This window comes from Protomyctophum parallelum (genome assembly GCF_964188405.1).
Source record: "Protomyctophum parallelum genome assembly, chromosome: 9".
Classification (NCBI taxonomy): domain Eukaryota; kingdom Metazoa; phylum Chordata; class Actinopteri; order Myctophiformes; family Myctophidae; genus Protomyctophum; species Protomyctophum parallelum.
Genome location: NC_139706.1, coordinates 24,914,107 through 24,939,949, shown reverse-complemented (window position 1 = coordinate 24,939,949; position 25,843 = coordinate 24,914,107). Strand labels below are relative to the sequence as shown.

The 25,843-nt window shown below is 43.3% G+C and overlaps 1 protein-coding gene across 2 annotated transcripts in view; it reads left to right on the top strand.

Annotated features, from left to right (window-relative positions):
- The window catches only part of LOC310864983 (leucine-rich repeat and fibronectin type III domain-containing protein 1-like), a 228,644-nt gene that overhangs the window by 139,666 nt on the left and 63,135 nt on the right, over positions 1-25,843 (top strand). Inside the window, exon 2 of one of the 2 annotated variants that reach the window (XM_083773900.1) lies at positions 23,923-23,969. The gene's annotated coding sequence lies outside the window, so the exon portion shown is untranslated. Of the gene's footprint in view, positions 1-23,910; positions 23,970-25,843 lie in introns of both variants that reach the window. The other variant, XM_083773899.1, reaches the window with a different exon arrangement.

The following is a 25,843-nucleotide window of genomic DNA, read 5'->3' as shown; positions in this document are numbered from 1 at the left end:
CACACACACACACACACACACACACACACACACACACACACACACACACACACACACACACACACACACACACACACACACACACACACACACGTTTGCTTTCATTCGCTGTATGATACATTAGGCGATATAGACCCGCTGCGGCCCAGCGATAATCAACCGCTGTCCGCTGCGATGCGTGAGCTTGTAGATCAGATGCCGACAGACAGACAGACAGACAGACAGACAGACAGACAGACAGACAGACAGACAGACAGACATGAAATGAAATGGTTCAATAATAACACACACGAGATTCTGACAGAATGCGGCGGCATGCTTAAAATAAACAGATCTACAAGCTTATAGTGTACCATAGCGTATACATACCAGCGTACTTACCGTTCAATAATAATTAGCATGCATTATTATTAACGAAAAACATAAATACTAGCCTACTATTTTATTGGTCTAGTTCAGTTGATTGAAACAAAAGTCATGGAATTCAATTGCCTACATTCAGTATAGGCCTGGTTTTGATATAATGATGCAGGGAGATTTTCTGAGCCAGTCCGTGCCATGTCATTTTTTCAGATTAATATTTAAATCTTTAGTTGGAAGAATGCAATAGCATATCATAAGTGTTGACCATAATGGGACGGTTGGAACCAAATGAACCCCCGACGGCCGGCGCTATTCAGCTATAAGGCCTATAAACGATATGGCCATACAAATATGGTTATGTGGTGGTCTGTGACATGTCTGCGTGCGTGCGTGCGTGAAAGAAAGACAGAATACGACGCAATGACATGTCAAATTGTCAATTGTAGATCAGCTGCTTGTTATTTAAGTAGGCTAATATGAAGGCAGCGTCTCCGCAAACGTGGACACCCGTGGCCCCCCTTGATCCCCAAGGGTCCACGGTGACCCGTACCGCCCGGGGGTCCCCGGACCCGTTTGGGCGGCCCGTCAGGTGGTTTTCGAGCTTGTGGATTTGTATTTTTAATATTGCTTGTCAAACGTTTAAGGCATATAGCCTATTTAATCTGATTGGTATAGCTCTGCATGGTTGCTGCTTCTGATAGCCTACTAACTTTACGCACGCATGCGACACACACACACACACACACACACACACACACACACACACACACACACACACACACACACACACACACACACACACACACTAGAGCCCTGCACGGGACTAAAATATAGGGGCCCGTGGAGTTAAGGGACCGTCCGGCCCTAAGCCCGTTGGTACAGTCCAGAAACGGACGCCCGGAAGCCCAACATATTTTTATTTAATATTTCAAGCATACGTGCCGCTGCCGCGGTCGCTCTATTGGTGCACGGACGCAGCAGCAGCAGCTATAGGCCTACTCACTCACAGCTGCACTATATCGCTCTGATAAACCTGCACATTAAGGAACAAGAAGTCAATAACACACAGACGTCACACAAAAAAGTAGCCTACTTAAATATAATTTTATACAGTAGCTGCTGCACGTGCACTGTCAATCAGCGCAACGCGTTGTGAGCTTGCAGATCGGCTATCGCGGAGCGGACTCACACTGCATTATAAAACCCAGACGGACAATAATAAGAACACTTACGTTATGTTACGTTTCTGCAATGTACAAATCCAACTTTGTTTAGTGTAATGCTCCCGCAGTATTTAATGTTTTTAGAGCCGTACCCTATATGCTACTTATACTTAGTACTCGGTGTGTGTGTGTGTGTGTGTGTGTGTGTGTGTGTGTGTGTGTGTGTGTGTGTGTGTGTGTGTGTGTGTGTGTGTGTGTGTGTGTGTGTGTGTGTGTGTGTGTGTGTGTGTGTGTGTGTGCACATGTGTCACACATGATGTGTGCTACAGTATATATGTTATAGCTCTAGAGACGCAGAGACAGAGACATATTTATTTAAAATCATCCTGGCACAGGCCTATAGTCTATACTAGACAACGGCGTCAACCGTCAACTCCGCTGGTGGCAAAATAATAAGCCAATAATAATAAGTTGCGGGGCGGGTGCCTTAAAATATATAGGCTACTCTAAGGTGGGCACGCACCCACTGTCGTTATAGGAACCTTCTGCCCTTGCCTATAGAACTGCCCCCCCCCCCCTATCTGCCTATCTGCATGCGCTACGACGCAGAGAACGCAATGAGAACTCACTCTTTTACTTTACTTTAATAAAGTACTTGTAGTCTATATTATCCGCCTAAGGCAAGTCATTGAGACACAGACAGACAGACAGACAGACAGACAGACAGACAGACAGACAGACAGACAGACAGACAGACAGACAGACAGACAGACAGTCAATGCGCTATACGAGCGCGGTGAGCTTTGATGATCGGCTAAATTAATATAGCCGTGTATATAAATTAAATTCATATGTCCTTGTAGGTTATCTATTGTGTTGGCCAGGGTAGGTTATCTATTGTGTAGGCCAGCCCCCCCCCCCCCCCCCCCCCCCAGAAGGACGATCGTAATCACATATTGCCTTGCGCTGTGCGTAAAATAGTAATTTTTTCAGTATGAGGCGATACGCAGCATCTACACAAAGTGCATAGGGGGACCCCCCGACCCCCCCCCCTGCAAGGGTCCACATGGGGTGGTGGGGGGGGGGGAGGCACACAGATAGGAGCTCAGACGCTCACACACACACCCCCCCAGGGGTCCACAGACGCGGGTCGGGCCATCCCGTATGTAGGAGAGGAGCTGGTAGATCTGCTATTTTCGGTGGGCATGGGTGACAGCTCTGGAACGCAGGGTCGCCTGGGGACGGCGAAGGGCTCCACGGACCGGCAAGGTGCACGCGGTGGCCTGGCACACGTGCACACGTGCCAGGCCACAGGGCGCAGGGCGGACCGGCAAGGTGCACGCGGTGGGCGTAGGGCAGCGCAGGGCACCGCGCAGGGCACCGCGCACCGGGCATATAACAAAGTCAACCATTACGTCGCAAACGGGTAGATATAGCCGCGACGAGTCACGTTCTGTCGCGACGAGGCCAGCTCACGCCACAACGGGTTCCGTTCTGTTGCGACGAGTCCACACACGCCACAACGAATTACCTTTTACGTCGAGAAGGGTAGATATAGCCGCGACGAGTTCCGTTCTGTTGCGACGAGTCCACACACGCCACAACGAATTACCTTTTACGTCGAGAAGGGTAGATATAGCCGTGACGTGTCCCGTTCTGTCGCAACGTAAAAGAATAGTCAAACTACTAGGTCGCAAACGGGTAGATATAGCCGCGACGAGTCCGTTCTGCCGGGACGAATTGATATTTACGCCAGGACGTACTCGAATATACGTTGCGACGGAAAAATATACGTCGCGACATAGGTCGTCAGTCGTGAAGGCATTTCGCTCCACCTGCAAAACTGAGCTAGTAGATCTGAAAATGTTTTTGCCATTGTTTTACTTGAATCCTTTCCAAATGCCACCCGACAGCAATAAATGAAACAGATTTCACAAAAGCTTGTGTCGGACCCACTGACTGTACATGTGCAATGTGATGTGAAGACTGAGATGGCCTCTTTGAGCCGTGGATGTGGCCCGGTGGCAGGGCCTGTCTGGGTTATCAATCTCTGACAGCCTGCAGCTCGCTGATGGCTGCTGCCGTCACAGAAACATGCATCACACACACACTTGTCACGCCGCCTGTCCTTCACTTCACCCACTGACATCACAGCCTCCCCCATGCAAATGAATGCACTGTGTACAGTATGCACATGCACGCACGCACACACTCTCAGAAGAATGTGTGACGACTGACACTCGATCATGCTCCCATGAACATTGGACATTGAATATTTAATGTAGAACCACAGTGGTTTTAGCCAAAATTAAATGTTCATGGGCATCCTCCAGTGTGAAAGCTCTATTTTCCAACCCCAAAACAGCCTCTTAAACAATGCATTATTAAGACCTGAGGCCCATTCTAAAAATGTCTTCTAAATGCCAATGTCAAAGTGGTTCTCAAACATTTTCATTTCAAGGACACCCATAGAAAAGGAACCACCGCTCATCTGCGGGAAAAAACTTTAGAGAGGTGCTGGAGCCACAAAAGGAGTATGAGGAAAAATAAAGGGAAGCTCCGCACACTCAGATCTGCGCACAATCAGTTTATTTTTGGCAAGCTTTCGGTCTATTTCAAGGACACCCAAAATGATCTGTATTTGGCTGCGGACTCCCATTTCAAAATATTGTGTTCCAGGTACCCCCAGAAGAAAATATATTTTCAAAAATAGCAGATCTACAAGCTCATAGCGAGGCAAGAAGTGCTTGTATAACTGCTATTTTTGAATAGCCAATGTATGTCTATACATACATTGGCTATTCAAAAATAGCAGTTATACAAGCACAGAAAAGGCCTTGTGCACACCTACAAGGACAGGTGCGTAGGAGCCGGCAATCAAATGTGAATCATGAGAAGAAAAGGGTCTCGCACTCCGCACGCCACCTCTCTGAGTTCCTCTATATAGCCGTTAACTGGTTGCTTGTAAACAGGATACCTGATGAAGGTCGTTTAGACCGAAACGTTGTCATCTGAATAAAACTGCTGCTCTATAGAGCAGCAGTTTGTTTGAAGTGGTTGATGGATTTAGTTGAGTTAAAAACATTAGAGATACTGCTTAGAGCAAAAATGAAAAGACTTCTAGACTGTATCCAAGGGTTGTTCACAATGAGAGAGAGCTGTTATTCACTCAGAGGAAAATGTATGTTCAAACAAAAAAAGAAAGGATCAATGTGAGAAGTAATTGTATAACGATAAAGGGTGTGAAGCTGTGGAATATATGTGATGATGAATTGAAAGACTGTGGAGCAAAGGATAAACTTAATAAGGTATTTTTTTTAAAGCATTAAATAGCTATACAGAGTAAAGGCTCAATTCAAGTGGTCTTTTGGTTTTGTGTGAAAATGTTACTACTGTGACTATTATTAGCATATTGTTTTTCTTGGTTTTTTTGCTTGTTTTTCAGAAAAAATAACAAAAAACTTGAATGTTGCACTGTTCAGTAGAAATGTTGTTTGAGGACCTGTAAAAGGGATGTACATATATATTTTCATTTTTATTATTTTAATTTAATGAACAAAAGGGTAGACGTAATAAGCCTAGGCTTCAGTCTATACCCTTTTTTTCCAGAATAAGAAAAAGAAAAAAAACTGATATTCAGCTAGAGGAAATTATTTCCCAAATAAAACCGACTGGCTCCCCCTTAGACGTCCTTCCCCCTCGGCTGGCTAAAGAGACCAGTGGTGCTACAGGTCCGGATCTCCTATCGATCTTAAACCGGTGCCTAGCAGGTGATGTACCAGCTGTTTTTAAACATGCTGTGGTACAGCCGTTGCTTAAAAAGCACAACCTCGATCCCTCTGTCCCATCCAACTTCAGGCCTATTTCCAAGCTCCCGTTTAACTCGAAAGTTATGGAAAAATGCGTCCTGGCCCAACTGATGCCCCATCTGAACGCCCATGGCATCTTAGAAGTGTTCCAGTCTGGGTACAAAACCCTCCATAGTACTGAGACTGCACTCATACGAATTTTTAATGATATATTTTTGGCTACGGACTCTGGTGATTCTCTTATTTTGGTGCTCTTGGACCTGACTGCCGCTTTCGACACGGTAGATTACAGCATTTTGCTCTCTCGCTTGGAGCACTGGGTTGGCATTATAGGGTCAGCACTGGAGTTTTTCAGATCCTACCTGTCAGGGAGAAGTCTCTGTGTCACCCTAGGAGACGCTACATCCTCCACAGCATCCTCAACTGCGGGGTGCCACAGGGCTCGATCTTAGGTCCATCTTGTTTATGTTGTACCTGCTCCCCCTAGGATCTATTTTTAGAAAACACGGTGTTTCCTTCCACTGTTACGCTGATGACAGCCAAATCTACCTGCCTCTGAAACGTAACAACCCTGACTCCTTAAAACCCTTGCTCGCTTGCCTGGAGGATGTAAAAGCATGGCTGGCTTTAAACTTTTTAAACTTTAACGACGGCAAGACCGAAGTTATGGTGTTTGGGCCAAACAACAATGTGTTTCCTCCCGGTGATTTAGGTCCCCTTGAGCCTTTCTTAAAGCCAATTGCCACCAATCTAGGCGTTAAAATAGACTCTGATCTAAAAATGGACAAACAGGTCAATGAAACAGTCAGAAAGAGCTTCTTCCAGCTGAGAAGGCTGGCAAAGATTAAATCTTGTCTTTCCCGCCCTGTGTTCGAAACTGTTATCCATGCCTTTATGACATCCCTCCTCGACTACTGTAATGCCCTGTATATTGGAGTCAACCAGGTCTCCATATCTCGCTTACAGTTAGTCCAGAATGCCGCCGCACGGTTGCTTACAGGTACACGTAAGCGTGACCATATTAGTCCTGTACTAGCCTCCCTCCATTGGCTTCCTGTGCGATACAGGATTGATTTCAAAGTTTAGCTTTTTGTTTTTAAATGTTTAAATGGTTTGGCACCCATTTATCTCTCTGAACTACTCAAACCGTATGTTCCCACAAGGACCCTCACTGTCCTCAGGTCCTCTGACCAGCTTCTCCTGGTGGTGCCTAAATCAAGGCTGAAGCTTAGAGGGAACCGGGCTTTTGCAGTCGCAGCTCCCAAGCTCTGGAATGAGCTGCCTCTGCACATAAGACAGGCCCCCACTCTTCAGGTGTTTAAATCACGCCTCAAGACATATTTTTATTCTTTGGCTTTTCCTAGCATAGTATGAGCTTTTTGATGTTGAAAGTGACACTGTGTACTGTATGTTGTTTGTTTTTAAATTAAGTTGTGATTTTTATTATTTTATTGTAAAGCACTTTGGTACAACTTGTTGTTATTTAAATGTGCTATAGAAATAAAGATGGTATGGTATGGTATGGTATGAACTAAGAATGTTTTGTATAGAAAAAGAAAACAAACTAATAAACTAAACTAAACTAATGGGGTTAAAATCTAAAATGACACAGACCAGGCTTGGTCCCTCATCTTCTGTCATTTTCCTCATCGTGAGGACATTGTGGTTCTCACAAAGCAGTACAATTACGCACAACATACGCACAGACATGTTTACTGTACACACCACTTCCGTTATGGTGACACATCCTGCCTGAGCCTGGTTCCATCTGTGATTGACGGTGCAGAGTGTGCTGCTGGCAGTGGTGGGGGGAAAAAGTACTCGCATTCATACTGCAATATAGAAATACACTGTTACGAGTAAAAGTCCAGAATTCTAAATGTACTTTTGGCATATAAATGTAGTTAAAGTACCAAAATTATTTCATTATGCAGAAAGTCCCATTTCAAGTTTTCAAATGTATAAAAAAATATTTAGAACATAGCAGATCTACAAGCTCACAATGTGCCGCATCGCGACCCATTGTGAGCTTGTAGATCAGCTATTTTCAAATGGCCAAAATGAAGTACGGCTGAAGTGGTTAATGCATGTTTTGTAATAAATCTACAAAGTAACTAGTAACTGAAGTTTTAAAATTATTGCAGTGGAGTAAAAGTGCAATATTTGCCTCTGAAATGTAGTGGAGTTGAAGTAAAAGTACTGAAAATTGGAAATGCTCCAATAAAGTAAAAGTACCGCAAAATTGTACTCAAGTACAAGCACTTAAGTAAATGTAATTGGTTACTTTCGACCACTGGCTGCTGGTCAAGTCAGAGCCCATCATCTGTCTTTCACAGATGGTGCTGTCGTCTCCATGGGTCTGTGTCTGCTGTCGCCCTGGCTGCTGGGAGGTCAGTATCTACGCTCTGCAGAAGCTCACCCTCTAGCCTGATCTTGGGGTGTAAGGGCCAGGTCCTCCACGTGAAGGTCAGGTTAATGAGCCAGGTCTCAGTTTAACCCATTAACCCACAAGTTCACCCCCATGGCTGCCTCACTGGCTGCATTTTTCTACTACCTCAGTTTTCATTTTTCCTCTGACAGTGTACAAAAGTATCCAGGGTATACACTCACACTTATTTTCTTATTGGGATTAACTACAGTGACTCCAATAGACAAACCTGGCTTAATACTCAGTGACTGTTGGGCTTATATAGTCTTTGGTTACAGATTCCAGACAGACTCGCAATCAAACTCAAATGATCCCATGATAATGGCACCGGACAGGGAATATGCAGCTTGTTGTTTCCACTGCAGGCTAAGAAACCTCCAACAATAATGCAACTGATAAGCCTGGTTATTGTATCTGTTAGAACATGTACAGTACATTGTGTGATAAATAATGAATGCTGCCATGAGCTTGGCTCAGATTCATAGAAATCCAACACTGTCTCAAAAACTCAGACCCTGTGCAACGGGAATATTTAGTCGTCCTGTTAGTATTTTGACAATAAAGTCAATTTATTCCACTCGGATACTTCAGATGTATCAGACGGTGTTCCTGCTGTCCACCATCAATTAGGAAAGAATACGCGACCTGCTGTGATACATCACGCTTATGTTACGGCCATGGCTGTTCTTGGCACGACGCAGTTCCCTAAACACCCGAAGTCTTGGTATAATGCTACATATCACAGCCTTGAGTGCATTATTGTTTTTTTAACACAGTTGCCAGCAGTGGAAAGTATCTACATGTATCTGCAGTACTGTACTTAAGTACAATTTTGAGGTACTTTTTCATAACATTTTTTTATTTTATTTTCATATCATAAATCTTTATACATTTTGAAAACTTTGGAAAGAAATTTGACCTATCTGCTTAATGAGTACTTTTACTAATTTAAGTTACAGTAATACTTTTGTGCTTAAGTACCGGTAAGTCAATTTAGAATTACACGCTTTTCCTTGTAACTGAGTATTTCTACATTGCCATATTGATAATTTTACAAAACATGTGACAGTTGCCATCGATTATCCACATGATTCACCCACAAAGTTAATGAAAAACATGATGTTGATAACCAACATTTAGTGTAGCAGTGGGTTATTATCATGATTATGGAACGGAGAACTTCAATGCGTTCCAGTCGGGACTTGCAATTTGACCATGTTAAAGTTTTTGATAAACAGCTATTAAGAAAGCTTATTGCTGGACTCCTCTCCACCTCCTAATCAAGTCAGTGTGGAACAATTGACCTTGACAGCACAGAAATAATTTCACTCGTTAATGCCTCATTGTCATGGTGCAGTACAGGATGCTAGGAACAACGTGAACACATCAGTCCTGTCCTGGCCTCACTTCAATGGCTCCCTGTCAAATTTAGAATTGATTTTAAGGTTATTGTATTTGCTTTTTAATCTGTCTGTCACTGAGGTCCTGCAGCCTCTGAGGTCTGTTAACCGTCCTTAAAACGAACAAAGGGACTAGTGGTGACCACACCTTTGCTGCTGCCGCCGCCCCCACACTCTGGACCGATCTGCCAGTCTATTTCTTTCAGAGCCATCCACAATACAATGTCCTTTTTCACAGCATATTCTGAATGGTCGAAGACATGATTGTACAAGGCCATTTATATAATATGCACAGAAGGCCATATGGTTGTTGGTGTTAATTGGGGAAGCAATGGACTGCAACTAACCACTTTTGACCTCAACTGTATGAATGTGCCTTAGGGTTAAGGCTTAAGACTTATGTTTTAAAATGAGTATGAGGCTTTATTGTGATTTTAATTAATTTGTACATTGAAGTAGCAAGCATTATCTATGGCAGGGGTCCTCAACCCGTGGGTCGCGACCCCTCTGGGGGTCGCCAATTTTTTTGGGGGGGTCCCCAACTTATATTAACAAAAATGATGTCAATTTATATTGGTTGTCGGGAGGGGGTGGGGCAGGGGTCCCGAAACACTGCCAAAGCATCTCCGGGGGTCCCTGGCCAAAAACGTTGAGAACCCTTGATCTACGGTATGCTGTTTCGGTGACAGTGGTGCTACACATCCACGTTAGGATTCATTTTAACCACTTAAGCCGCTATTTTATATGCAAGGAAAATAGCATAAATAACCGATCTACAAGCTCACAACACGTCACTTTGCGACACGTTGTGGAACTTATAGATTTTCTTTTGTACAATGTTTGCCTATAATGACATGCACGGAATAGGAATGCCAGGTTGAAAATGGTTAAGGCTTGATTGGCTTGTGTTTCACTGATTTGAAATATTCCTGCTGTTGATTCCATTTCTGCATGCACCCATGTGTCACTATAACGGAAGTGGTGTGTACAGTAAACGTGTCTGTACTGTGCGTATGTTGTGCGTAATTGTCCTGCTTTGTGAGAACCACAATATCCTCACGATGAGGAAAATGAGAAGTGAGTGGTGCAACTCCGTGTGTGTGTGTGTGGGGGGGGGGGTTGGGGCGGGGGGCGGAAGTTCCAGACCCACAGGAACGCACCCAGGGTGCCGGCCCGATTCCGGCGAGCCGCCTCGCGTCCGAAACGGTTGAGAAATGACATGAGTTACCGTGTGGGGCCCCTCTACTGTACCCTCTACTGTACTGTACTGTACTGGGCCTACTGGCACACCCGAAATCACCATATATACAGTTAATATGTGCGTGTGTGTTTGTGTGAGTGTTAGGTTGCGCACAGGAGATGAAAAACAACCATACTGTTTCCGTGCTCAGGCGCACCCAGCCACCCACTGGATGTCGAGCCAAGCCTCAATACTATAGATGTATTGAGAGCTAAATCCATTACAAAGGTCATGTCAGTGTTGTTACAGATCTGAAAATGAGAGGCAAAGAGCAAGATGACTACTGTACGTTAGTCATCAGTTGCAAAGCAGCTTGTACATGGCATGGGTAATACTTGTATGATTGGTTCCAGGTTTTTGAAGTGGTAATACAGCTGGGCTACTAGAAACAGTTATAAACACTAAAGACTTCAGCTAACTGAATCATGATAATCTTATTTGAGATCGATGTGGGTTGGAGTGTATTTTGGCCACACTTCAACACTCAGGTTGCAGTTATGATAAATAGTTATGTAAATTATGCATCCAAAACATGTGTGACTGTGAAGTATGTAATTTAGCTATGTGGCAGAGTGTGCATGTGTAGTACGCACGCACACACACGCAGGCACACGCACGCATGCACATGTGTTTGTGTACTGCTGGAAAAAGTACTCACTTTACATGAAAAGTACAAAGGTATTGGCATAAAAATGCTTAAAGTACCACATTTAAAAGTACTCATTATGCAGACATGTTCAAAATGTATGAAAATATTTTGAAAATAGCAGATCTACAAAGTGACACGTTGTGAGCTTGATAACTTGATAATTTGTAAGAAAGAACCCATCCATCTAATATTTGAAGCTGTGTTTCTCTGTAATGAAATGTGTTGCTTGTCAGAATGTCATACATAGGTGTTTTAATAGGGGTAGTTCATGTTTTATGGATGTTTGCTAATCTACGTGAATCATTGAATGTACAGTAGATAAACGTCACTATGCATCATCACATAGCTGCTTCCATATTTAGTATTATGAATGTTTTAGGGAAGCAATTATAACAACACTGCTATGTTGTCACTAAGGCAATTAGATGCGTTGCAAGTGCGGCACGTTGGGAGCTTGTGGATCTGCCATTTTCACAGAATGCTTACCTGTTATGACATAATGTAACATAACCAGAGTAGATAAGCTACTGTTCCAGGTGGTTAATGGCAAATCACTTAGCCTACATGTGCTTATTAATTGGGTAAACTCATAATATTGGTCCAATAGTTACAAGCACATCAAGGGTTCTATAGTCTGAAAAACATCTAAACATGAAGTTATAATTATGCCATCCTGGGTAGTGCAGCTTTCTGCTGATTTGGTTGCTAATTACCTTCCATATTTAATGTACAAATGTACATACTGGAAACAGCTGACAGAATCCAAACACGTACTGTATCAGACATTAGAGGACAGTATAACATATAACAATCTTCATTACAGCAAAATAATCAGGAACAAGGGATTATCAATACATGATTAATGGTTTGCAGAAACACTGACATAACCGACCGTGATGAATAAAAAAAGAATAATCAAGAATCACATGCATTATTTGTGTCTGGAAGCTACTGCACTAGTGAACAATCTATTTCAGTGGTTTACCTGTGGGTTTCCTTCTCTGTCTATCTTAATGGAAATCTGATGTCTCTGACTCTCTGTGTGCTTGGAGAGCACATGTCAGCATGTTGACAATGAAGCCATTGCAAGGGGTAACATACGGGTGGAAATCAACCCACATTATTTACTGTACAATTTACTGTACATGTCAACATGTATACGTCAGCTCATCTGTTATTGTCAGTGTTTGTTTCTCGGGTTGCTTTGAACCTGATCCATCTTCTTGCTATGTCTTTGGTAGTATGGAAATATGTATGGTACAAAATGGTTTGGGTGTCCATGGTCGGTAATTCGAATTCAAGGAATTGAAAAAGCTATGTTAGGGATGTTAGGCTTTAAAGAGTCGCCTTTTTTCCTAGGATTATCTGCGAGAGATGGAAGTGAGCACGCAAGATGAGCCTCCATCCAAGTAGAACACTTCTTCAGGCATACAAAACATGCAGATTTAAGTCACATAATCCTTTTCGGTATTGGTTAGAATGTCAGGGTGCTGACATGAACAGAAAGGCTGCATCGCCTTTTGCAGGCTTACCGTTGTTTTGGATAAATTGCTGTGTTTTGCATAACGTGTGTGTGTGTGTGTGTGTGTGTGTGTGTGTGTGTGTGTGTGTGTGTGTGTGTGTGTGTGTGTGTGTGTGTGTGTGTGTGTGTGTGTGTGTGTGTGTGTGTGTGTGTGTGTGTGTGTGTGTGTGTGTGTGTGTGTGTGTGTGTGTGTGTGTGTGTCTCTTTGCAGGTTACTATTATAAGCAACTGCAGATATTGATCCATTCTATGATGATACAGTACAGTATGATGATCCTCTCTCTGTAATGTTGAGATAAAGAGAATTCCGCTCTTCTCTTTTGTGTGCCGGTAGGGAGCCTTTGTTTAAGGGTCTGCAGATTTTGAGACAAATAATTGGACAAACAAAAGTTCAGACTCGAGTGCTTTTCAGAGTAACTTTTATTTTCCTGATTTTTTTAATATATATTTTTAGGCATTGTTTAACCAACTAAGCACTGTTTTGTATTTCATTGCACAGTGGTAAATTTCAAGTAGCTGATCTTCAAGATCACAATGCATTTGTGAGCTTGTAGATCGTCTATTTGAACTATTTTTGACATTTTCTTTTGACATGCCCAAATATTGATGCAGATGATAAGTGGGGGGTTGATCATGCGATTAGAGGAAGTATAGAGCGCCATCAGCATTACTAAGCAGTGAGGCTGTCCATGTCCATCTAACCATGACATGTTGAGCAAGTGGAGGAAGCCACTGTTTTTCATAAACAATGGCTCTGTTCAGGCGTATAGTTTATATGGCATAGATCTTGCTAATATGTGAAGGAGGCATTCTTTTATTCCTTCCCCCACGCTGGAAAACATTGTATAAGTCTTGTAGTCATGTAATCGAAACATGTTGCGATAAAAACCTTGAACACTGCAGAATGCAGATGTCCTGTTCAGACCCGCAGATGTCCTGTTCAGACCCACAGAACAATATAGCATTGGTGTCGGGTGGATACCTTGTATGTCCAAAAGTGTTCCTTTCTTTATTAGCCTATTATTATTGTAAAAACAATTTGAAATAGTGAAAATAACTTCTACAAGTTTTGTGCGACACTCTTGTATGATGAAGTATTCATTTACAAAAGAAAGTTGTTGGATATTTTCCAGGTATCAATAATAGTTAAAATAGTCGATCTACGGCCTGGCTCAGCTGGCTTGGCTGGTTTGGTAATCCAGTGTGTGCCGTGGGTTCGACTCCCGATCTCGACGGCCTTTACTGCATGTCATTCCCCCATCGCTCTCCCCATTTCCTGTCAGCCTACTGTCTGTCCCTCTATAAAAAATATAAAATAAAGGCGGAAGCCGCAAAAAGAAACTCACAGACGCGTTGCGGTGCTTTGTAGCACTATGGTGTGACGTGTAGTGAACTTATAGAGCTGCTATTTTCACTATTTGTGCAAGTCTTTGATAATTTGCTGAAAACAGGTATTGATTATGGATTGATGATATCATATTATTATTGATATTTATAATAAAATAAACTATTTTTTATTTTCCATTATCTATTGTTAAACTTCTGACGTTGTGTTATTGATGTACATGGCATACATAACAGACCCTGCAGACAGACAGCTATCAGACATTTTGTGCATTGCTTTGTAATAGAATGGGGTTCTATTATGCATGCTACCACTTAGCACTTATATAGACAAATCCAATCATAGCTGCGGTGTTACATTAAGCGCAGGCTCGCAACTTGGCAATTTAGAGATAGACAATCAAAGTCAAGTAGGACACATTATCACAACATTTAACCTAAATATCACAATATTAATTTTGACCAGTATTTTGCAGCCCTAGCCCTTTCAACTTGTCAAGACTATTGTGGTGTGGGCGATGCATGGCTGATTCAAACAGTCACACCTGGCCACCTACCCTCAAACTAATTAGACTCTTGGCTGGTAGAGACTACACGTCACCTGTTGTGCGTCGATCTAATCGATACAGACAGGGTAAATCAGCCAGCCACACACGCTCCAGGTGAGCCTCTGTCCGGACATTAATGTTTCATCTGGTCTACCTTGTAACGGTTACATTATACGCATAACGAAAATAGCCAATCTACAAGCTCACAAGGCGTTGCATTGTTAGCTTGTAGATATAACATTTTTGTATATGGTTAAGCGTTTAACTGAAATGTGTGTCACTACACATTTGGGACTAACCATAACTCATAAAAAACTCATAAAATATTGTATAGGAAATGTAACTGTACATGCTCATTCGGGTATTCAGATACCCGCAGTATTTTTCAGACTGGATTTAACACATTTAACAACACACACAAGCATGTCATTAATGTGGGGTGCACAGTCCTTTGATGTGCCTACATGATGGGAGCTAGCTGCTATTAGTGACAGCTTCTGCATCACTATTCCACTCACAGTTGCGTGTCTCGTGACATTACAGCTACTACTGCTCTTCTTAACCCATTCAGGCCTGACGTCGAAATTAAAAAAAAGTTTTCTAAATCATGACAATTTTCGGAAAAATTTGAGGCACATTTGAATGATTTAAAAAAATAGCAGCTATTTTTCAATAGCTAAATTATAACATAATGTTTAAAACACCAAAAGGGGTTCCCGCCCAAACTGCAAGAGGTTCGGACCAGAGTACCACCATGCAGGCCCTATGGGGCTTCGTCAGAGTACCACCATGCGGGCCCTATGGGGCTTTGTCAGAGTACCACCATGCGGGCCCTATGGGGCTTTGTCAGAGTACCACCATGCGGGCCCTATGGGGCTTTGTCAGAGTACCATGCGGGCCCTATGGGGCTTTGTCAGAGTACCATGCGGGCCCTATGGGGCTTTGTCAGAGTACCATGCGGGCCCTATGGGGCTTTGTCAGAGTACCACCATGCGGGCCCTATGGGGCTTTGTCAGAGTACCACCATGCGGGCCCTATGGGGCTTTGTCAGAGTACCACCATGCGGGCCCTATGGGGCTTTGTCAGAGTACCACCATGCGGGCCCTATGGGGCTTTGTCAGAGTACCATGCGGGCCCTATGGGGCTTTGTCAGAGTACCACCATGCGGGCCCTATGGGGCTTTGTCAGAGTACCACCATGCGGGCCCTATGGGGCTTTGTCAGAGTACCATGCGGGCCCTATGGGGCTTTGTCAGAGTACCATGCGGGCCCTATGGGGCTTTGTCAGAGTACCACCATGCGGGCCCTATGGGGCTTTGTCAGAGTACCATGCGGGCCCTATGGGGCTTTGCCAGAGTACCACCATGCGGGCCCTATGGGGCTTTGCCAGAGTACCACCATGCGGGCCCTATGGGGCTTTGTCAGAGTACCACCATGCGGGCCCTATGGGGCTTTGCCAGAGTACCACCATGCGGGCCCTATGGGGCTTTGTCAGAGTACCATGCGGGCCCTATGGGGCTTTGTCAGAGTACCATGCGGGCCCTATGGGGCTTTGCCAGAGTACCACCATGCGGGCCCTATGGGGCTTTGTCAGAGTACCATGCGGGCCCTATGGGGCTTTGTCAGAGTACCACCATGCGGGCCCTATGGGGCTTTGTCAGAGTACCATGCGGGCCCTATGGGGCTTTGTCAGAGTACCACCATGCGGGCCCTATGGGGCTTTGTCAGAGTACCATGCGGGCCCTATGGGGCTTTGTCAGAGTACCATGCGGGCCCTATGGGGCTTTGTCAGAGTACCACCATGCGGGCCCTATGGGGCTTTGTCAGAGTACCATGCGGGCCCTATGGGGCTTTGTCAGAGTACCACCATGCGGGCCCTATGGGGCTTTGTCAGAGTACCACCATGCGGGCCCTATGGGGCTTTGTCAGAGTACCACCATGCAGGCCCTATGGGGCTTTGTCAGAGTACCATGCGGGCCCTATGGGGCTTTGTCAGAGTACCACCATGCGGGCCCTATGGGGCTTTGTCAGAGTACCACCATGCGGGCCCTATGGGGCTTTGTCAGAGTACCACCATGCGGGCCCTATGGGGCTTTGTCAGAGTACCATGCGGGCCCTATGGGGCTTTGTCAGAGTACCACCATGCGGGCCCTATGGGGCTTTGTCAGAGTACCATGCGGGCCCTATGGGGCTTTGTCAGAGTACCACCATGCAGGCCCTATGGGGCTTTGTCAGAGTACCATGCGGGCCCTATGGGGCTTTGTCAGAGTACCACCATGCAGGCCCTATGGGGCTTTGTCAGAGTACCATGCGGGCCCTATGGGGCTTTGTCAGAGTACCACCATGCGGGCCCTATGGGGCTTTGTCCTGAGTACCACCATGCGGGCCCTATGGGGCTTTGTCAGAGTACCACCATGCGGGCCCTATGGGGCTTTGCCAGAGTACCACCATGCGGGCCCTATGGGGCTTTGTCAGAGTACCATGCGGGCCCTATGGGGCTTTGTCAGAGTACCATGCGGGCCCTATGGGGCTTTGTCAGAGTACCACCATGCGGGCCCTATGGGGCTTTGTCAGAGTACCATGCGGGCCCTATGGGGCTTTGTCAGAGTACCTGTCTGTGTCCTTTTATGCCCATATATGGAGATATCAATGTATCAGTCCTTGTCCCTTTCCCATATATGGAGATCACTGATCATCATTATATGCCCATTATGGGCGTTCCCCCTTTATGCACATAGAACTGACTCATTAGTTTGTGCCTGATGCCATGACGACACAGGTTAGACAACACACTCCATATTTGGTCTTAAATGCATTGGGAACTCCTTATGGTAATGGCTGAGTCACACTGACGCCAGAGGTCCGCCCGCCAGCCTAGGTCCAGGATCATTCTTTATCATATATTTTTTCGTGACAAAAATAATTGACAACATAATTTCGGTTTTAATGCCTTGTCTCTTACAATAAACAAAAGGCTTTCAACCAGTAGCTGATGACTATTTTAGTTTTCTCCTGAGTCCTGTCTAACACTCTTCACAACAGCACAGACACGGACAACAAAATAAAAGTTGCAGTGCACAGGTCAAGGTTCAAGGTTCTTTATTATTTGTCTCCCGAGGAAGAGATTTGTCTTAGACAAGGGACCCGCATGCAAGCGTAGCCCTTGTGCCCATGTCGCCGCAGAGCAGCGCCAAAAATACATCTTTCTAGCAACATAAAAAAAAAAGAAAGAAGCTAGGCAGACATTTAAACAACGGATGCTAATTCAAAAAAGCTAACAAAATACCTTGTTGGTAGTTATCATGATCATCATATCATTGAGACGTTTAAATTATCCTGTGGAAAGTCTTTCTTTTTTTTAACCTTTTATGTTTTGCTTTTTTTTTACAATACAGAGTAAAGTGTTTGTACTTTGTCAAAAGCAAAAAATGAAAATACAGTAAAGCCCAATACAGAAGTCATAGGATGTCAAAAGTAAAATTTCTTTCCTTTTGTGCCTGTACATCTCCCCCCCCCACCCTTGGTCCAACATACAACATGCAACATACAAGTAAAAATACCTACAATTACAAACAAAAAACTAAGAAAACAAAAACAAACCAAATAATTAATAATTATGATTTATCTCGCTATCCCTCCTGGCAGTCCCTCATGGCACATACTGTATAGTATACCTTTTAATACTGTTTGTTTTAGTGCTTGTCAACCTGTGGGGCAGATGGCAGTCTCCTGTAGCGTCTTTAGTTCAGTTATATGTTTAATCATAGGGCCCCATATACCTGGTCAAATGTTCCTTGTGTTCTCCTCAAATTGAATTACATTTTTTCCAAATGTAGATACATCATGAGGTCTTTAAGCTATACAGATGCTTTAGGGGGCCAGTGTTGAATTCCACTCCAATATAATCTTCCATCTTGCTAATTAAGAGATAAAAGCAAGATTTAGTTTTATACCCCTACCAATAGGTTGGTGACCTGGTACAACACCATCACTGCACATGGTGTCAACTCTATGTTCCAGGCTTCGGCAAGGTGTTTAAGTATAGCCGTCCAATAACTTTGTAAGTGGGGACATGACCAGAACATGTGTGTCATATACGCTGGGGACATATGAAAGTCTTTCTGACTGTCTGCTTTGGCAACAGAGCTTAGTTAAAGCCTCTGCTCACTCACACACACACACACACACACACACACACACACACACTAGTACACAATAATCGGTATACTGTGAGTAAAATTAAAGTGCATGAAGGATTAATACAATAATACAACCTTGCATTGATTGATTTGTCAAGGTGTTCAAACAGCTGGATTCTCCCTCAGGAAATTATTTTGCTATAAAATAAATGATAATGATGAAAACCATGAATGCAAAGCATTTGAAGTAAAGATTTTATATTTTATGGTGACAGTTGATTTGTCTGGACAAGCCTTACTGCATTTTGTGTAATAGTAAATGGCACCTTTCGAATTGATGTGTAATTAGGTAATAAAATAATTACCATGCCTGAGGGCCCACCAGTGGCCCAATTTAGTTGAAAATGAAAGCTGTATTGCTTTCAGTATTGACTTCTCAGTGATCTCTAGAATATTTATTCCCACCATACATTGTCAGATCTCAGACTAATGTGGAGCTTGTCCTCAAATTGAGGACAATATGTGCCGCTCTAATAACCCATGTGTCTAAGAAGTGCATCAAAAATGTGTGTGTGTGTGTGTGTGTGTGTGTGTGTGTGTGTGTGTGTGTGTGTGTGTGTGTGTGTGTGTGTGTGTGTGTGTGTGTGTGTGTGTGTGTGTGTGTGTGTGTGTGTGTGTGCGTGTGAGAGGTCCATTGTTTCTGTGACATTATGGCGGGGGGCTACACTGGGGAAGGAACAGAACCGTATGCAGCTAGGTGGCTACACCGACAATTTGTCCGTTCCACGGAGATTTCGTATTTACAGTTTTTTTCCCTCTGAAGTCGAGGGCTGCGTAATAGAGCACAAATGGTTCTCGCGAGGAGCTTACGCACAACCTGCGCACCGCAGCCAGGTTCCATTGATTATAGTGGCAGCGTAACGCTGTGGAGACAATTCTATCCCCAGTGTAGCCGGGCCCTTAGCCAGACACATCAATAGGCCTACAAGCATCCCAGAACATGCAGTCATAATACCCATTAATGTGCTTTAACACATTAATGCATCGGGGAGAGAGAGAGAGAGAGAGAGAGAGAGAGAGAACTGTACATGGCACACAGTCCACTGTAGTGTGGAAGAGGGTAGCTTGAAGTTGCCGTGCTATATCTACTGATTATTTATGTGGTCTAGCTTAAAGTGCTGAGCTTGGCTAAGTGTATAAATAGGAGTATGGCCATCATCAGAACCTTCAGTTCACATGGGAGAGGAGGGAGCTTATTATCAGAGAGAGAGAGAGATCGTAATAAGAGAGAGTGAGCGCTAGATACTTAGCCTGGCTTGGCCATATCACACAGAGGGCTTTTTAGTTTTTTTTGCAACGGCAGATCCGCGTCTGGCCACTGCGAGGCTATAGATACTACAGTACCTTACTAATCAAAATCCAAGAGAATCAGTGAAGTGTCTGGAGGTTCATATAGTGTGCTGACCTCTGTGGCCATCGGCTGCATCGTAATGTGTTCTTATTGCATACTTATATTCACTTGAGATGAAGTCACTTTATTATTCAATTGCGCTGTTCCTATTGGTCCACTGACTGATACAGTATGTGAGAAATAATTCCGCTTAACGCATTTCTTGAGAATGCAACTATGTTCTATATTATAAATAGCTGCATAATGAGTGCAACTATAAGAGCCTACATTAGTTGACTTAATTCATTTGGGCATATTTTATTATGGTCAGTGACAGTGTCTAACCCAAGGCCAGACTAGATTAAATTTGTCATACAAAAGAAATGCACATCAGCACATTCATTCTTATACTGTACATCTCTCTCTCTCTGTTTTACTGTATGTTTATTTTGATTTATCATTTAAAACAATGTAATTCTTTTGAAATAATCTTTTAAATATTGTAGTGAATTAAAAAAAAACAGATATTTACCCGTGACCCATAGAAATGGGTCTGCGACCCAAAATTGGGTCGTGACCAACTGTTTGGGAACCACTGCTCTCTACAGTGCCTGGGGGTGGTCGAATGTCTTTTCTGTCACGGTCGCACTGGTCACCCTGAAGGTGCTGCGATGGTCACAGGTCAAACTGTGTGGTGGTCACATGGTAGGAGGAGTACCATATGCCGTCTGCAGAGGCACAGGCACTGGAGGCTGCAGTGCAACAGAGCTGACTGCTGGTAACTAATGATGACTGTGAAATGCTTGACTGCCCTTGTTTTTTTAAATCAGCCATGCGGGCTAAATTGGAATGGAAAGAAGTAATACCGCAAGCAAAGCAGAGGCTTAGCATTTGTCACATTAGTACAGGCATTTGTCACATGCTTGGCTCGCTCATTACCTGAAACCGTGTCTTGGAGGAAGTAACTTACACAGTAAAATCTTCAATGCTCATTTATCCATTTTGTAACTCTGAGTATACAAATGTAGCTGAATGTGCCCATATATGCTCTAGTTTACTGGATAACCACTTAAGCCCTATTATAGTCATATGGCAACATGCGCAATAGCCAATCTACAAGCTGCTCACAACACATACGTTGCAATGTGATGTCTTGTTTAGCTTGTAGATCACCGATTTTCCCAATGTGTGAAAACAACATGCCCCAAATAGGATGCCCCAAACGGACACTGTGGACCCGACTGAGCTAATGATTATTTTCCTCTGTATGAAACATGTGGTCTTGGCCTCATATTGTTTGCGTTAATCTTGTGGCAACAAAGACCGGTGAAGCTCTATGGCTTGCAGTCAGCATTGATATGTTACAGGAGAGATATGCCTTTCGAAATGCATTTTTCATTGCCATTGAGTACCTGTACAGTTTCCTGGAATGCCAATACAATTCGTCATAGTGCAACATCCGCGAAGCTTACAGCTATGCCAAACACCTGCATGGCCCTGCATGTGTTCTCAGGCATGGAGAAACACAAAACAAATAGCTGTTTGTCCTTGAGGGCGGTTGCACATGATAGCAGAGAAGTCAGCGTAAAGTACACTCAGGAAAACAAGCAAAGCGCCCTACCACCACTGCCAGCTGTTGGTTCATCATCTAATGGGTTCCAGGGCCAGAGAACATGTGCAGTTAGAGGGTACATATTAAAAAAAAAAAGTCTCTGAAAGTGTAAAGATGGATAAGCTGAGTTAAATGAGTGATGATGATTTTAATGTGTTTGTGTGAGCGAAACCATTTTTAGCATGGCTCTGCAGGAGGCTAGACGGTCACAGAGTGTGTGTGTGTGTGTCTGTCTCTCTCTCTCTCTCTCTCTCTCTCTGGCGGAGGGAATGTCCCATGGGCCCTGATGCGAGATTGACAGCCCAGCCCCCCCCCCCCCCCCCCTATTAAAGCCGTTGTTAAAAAAAAAATACTGTGTGCGTGTGTGCATGTGCGATGGTGCATGGGGGCGTTGTAATGCAGTACATCTTAGCTAAAGGGGAAGGAGTTATTCTGGTGATGCTTGCAGTGTGAACAATATCAATCAAAGCCTTAACTGTTGGATGCTTCAGGGCACATAAACAGAGGATGGACATTTCACTGAACTGTAGCATACATGCGTGAAATTGCACTTGTCAGATCACTGTCTTCGGTCAAATGGAATGATGGTCATTGGGCAAGATAAAATGACATTTTCAAAATGAAGCCATTGCTAAATTGTGTTACATTAACATTTTGATAATGGCATAGGCTAAATGGCTAGTGTGATTATTTTTAGCCGGCACATTGATTCCTAAAAGCTGTTACAGGGCAATAAATGTTTGCTTGGAATACCACTTCTTCACTTATTATTGAAATCTTAGGAGATTGTGTGCGTCTTCAATTCAATGAAAAGAAAAGCTCTTGCCTGTTTCTATGTATTCTAGTAGATTTGTGCAAAATTGCCATGAGGTTCACCTCAATATCATGTTGTTGAGGCCTTGTTTACACTCGGTAGGAGACAATTTGCAATGTCAATTTTCCTTCATTGGACACACACACACACACACACACACACACACACACACACCCTGTATTGCTGTTGCAGTTGCGGATAAAAGAACCATCGAGATACTAATCATGATGGCCGCCTCAGAAATTAAATCTGACAATCCGAAAATCGGAGCTATTCCTCTGTTGTCGTACCTGGAGTAATTGTGTGAGAGTTACTGTAGTCTGTCACGTCGACTGTGGTCACGCATGTGTTTATTGTTTATTATGATTAGTTTTGAGTATTAGTTTATTATGAGTGATATGTATAAGTATAAATATATATATTTATTGGTTAATATTATATATATATATATTTATATGAGGTTGGTATTGCTATAATATATATACTGTATATATATATACTGTATATAGACCTATCTTTGATATCTCTTAATGTATATATATCTATACATCTAAGTAGACTTGCTATGATCCATATACTAGAATAGAGAGCGCCTTCTATTGTACTGTATATGTGTTCTTTGTTCCACTCCAGTTGTCCAGTTGTCAGTGACATCAGCGAGGGTTCAAACTACTATAAATATTGCATAGTTTTGTTTGCCGGCAATATTGCTGTATATGTATTAACACATTATACTGTGATACTCGAACAACAATTACAGAACCGTGCACTTGCAAGAGAGCACTGCGAGGCATAAGATAAGGTGCAATGCATATCACTAGACATTCTACTAATCATATTCATTCCCTACTCGGGAACGATGCAAGTTGGGAATGCATGACCCACCCTGTTACCCGTTACCACAGTACTAATAACGTTAGATATTATAATGTGGTATTTATGAATGGGCATTGGTCTACCTGAAACTTTAGTGTCCGTGTTGAAAATATCAGCTTTGAATGTACTATAATACTGTATGAACTTCAAGTTGTGGCGGGCAGACGCAGTTATGTGTCTGTTGCAGGCACACAGATATGCCCATGGACTGTGTGTGTGTGTGTGCGTGTGCGTGTGCGCGTGCGTGTGCGTGTGCGCGTGCGCGTGCGCGCGTCTTGCCATCAACATTGTTACGCAACGAAGGGGGAGAGATATATCACGCATGCAATAAAGAGAGAGACTATTTCTTCCTGGCAATTCCGGGCAAGCTGATAACACGGCTCAAAGCACTGGCTATTACTGGATATTCTGGCTATTACCCTATAGAACAAATGCTGCACTATCGGGCATCTGTTGTGATTTTCACATGTTTTATCTTGAGGAGAAATTACACAAATGCCAAACTTCTTGTATTGCATTTGGGAAGGGTTCAAACTAAGCTATGGCCATACTTTAGAACATTAAAAAAGTCATTATTACACGTTTTGAGAAATGCCTTCTATTTTTCTCTACAGATTGCTTTGAAGTTTGAAATCAACACTGTGAGGGGCACCTGAGAAGACACAACATTCAGGTGAGGCATCTTTTAAATTAAACCAGAGGTGGACAGAGTACTCGACCCCTGTACTTAAGTAAGAGTACAAATAATATGACCTGTTCAGATTTACTCCACTACAAGTAGCTCAGTCAAAATGTTACTTAATTAAGAGTATAAAAGTACTTGTTTTTAAATGTACTTGAGTATTCAAGAGTAAAAGTTAATTTCTTATTTTTCACATCAACGAATTGCTGTAATTGTTTCACAATTATTTTATAGGACCTTGTAACTTTTGTTTCAGAGATGTACCTCTGAAATCACCTGCACTGCATGCATCGATGTGCTTGCTTGTACAACTATGTTATACATCTTATAGCAGGATTATACTTAGCTTTTTTGGTGGCGCTATAATAGGCCAATGTGAAAAGGGTGCCATTTCTTCTTACGCCTTTGATGGCAATTTGACGATTTGAGGCATTTTCTTCCAAAAATGTGTTTTGCAAAAATCCACCTGTTGGCGCTATATCAGGGCAATGTGAAAAGGGTGGGATATATTCCCCAGCCTTGTAGAAAAGTGCGTGAAAGATGATGATTTGAGGCTTTTTGTTCAAAACGGGCCAATCCTGCAAACTTTAAAAGCCAATGTTAGCCAATTAGGATGCAATATGAAATATCAGACAGATCCGTCTTGAGCACATACAGTAACTATCGAGATACTGTGTAACGGTTTGCGGGATTTTGGGACAGAATCTGGAGGAGTAATATATAAAAGTATGTGTTTTACAAATGTCGGCCTCTTGGTGGCGCTATTAAAGTCAGAAGTGAAGAATGCAGGTCAAAGGTTTTTCCTTGGCCTCTACAGATCTGTGCAGTTATAGGTAAAAATCACACCTGTGTGAAGTGAGGGGCACTCTTATCATTATACATCATCATACATCATCTCATGAACAACTGAATTTATGTGATTGGTTGTTAAAATTTACGTCATATTTGGCGGACATTCGACCTAATTTCTCCTTTCATTGTCAATGACAAATATGACAAAAGCTCTATATAGGAGGGGCCCCTCAAAATGTGAAAATCTGCCTCATGGTGGCACTAACAGGGGGTATTTTCTGGGGTTCTGGGGTATTTTGGGCAGAGGTTTGTTGTTGGCATCCAGGGAGTATATGTGTGCAAAGACCGGGTTAACGGTGCCGGAGATTAGCTGTCCACAGATGGATGGACGGACACACGGACGGAGTGCTAAACATACTCTCCCCATCCCTTCGGCTGGTGGAAACAAAAATCACGCCCAGTTTGGCTGCCACATGACGTCAGCAGATTTTCAGGGGGCCTGTTTTTGGGGGGGTTTCCCTTGAATAAGACAAACATTAAAAGTCCATTGACTTTGCTGCCACATGACATCATGTCTGAAAGCCAGACATTGGACGGGTAGCCCCCCCTCAAATAACAGCCAACCTAAAAGTACTCAGTACTCTTATCATACGTCATCTCATTCTGGCCAATCACAGTTTGTGTCCTCACTTCTGTCTTCAATGTTTGTGTGTACACTACACATGTTTGTGTTTACACACTTTTGTTTTTGTCTTCAATGTTTGTGTTTACACCCAAAGGGTTTGGACATAGGAGGCCCTCAAAAATCTTAAAAACCCCCCTCGGAATCTTAACAGTACTCAAGTACAGTTACTCAGTTACTTATGGATGTTTTTGATGCACTACATCAATGGGTTATTAGAGTGGCACATAAATATAGAGCTGTGCAACTATTTGCATCAAGAGGAGAGGTAGGGAGAGGCCTCCATGTACAATATTCCTCTTCCACTGCGAATACCAGTAATACACCGCGTTTGTTATCCACTCAGATGCTGTAGGCAGCTGGGCTGGCGCCATAGCCGTTTTGCCTCCCA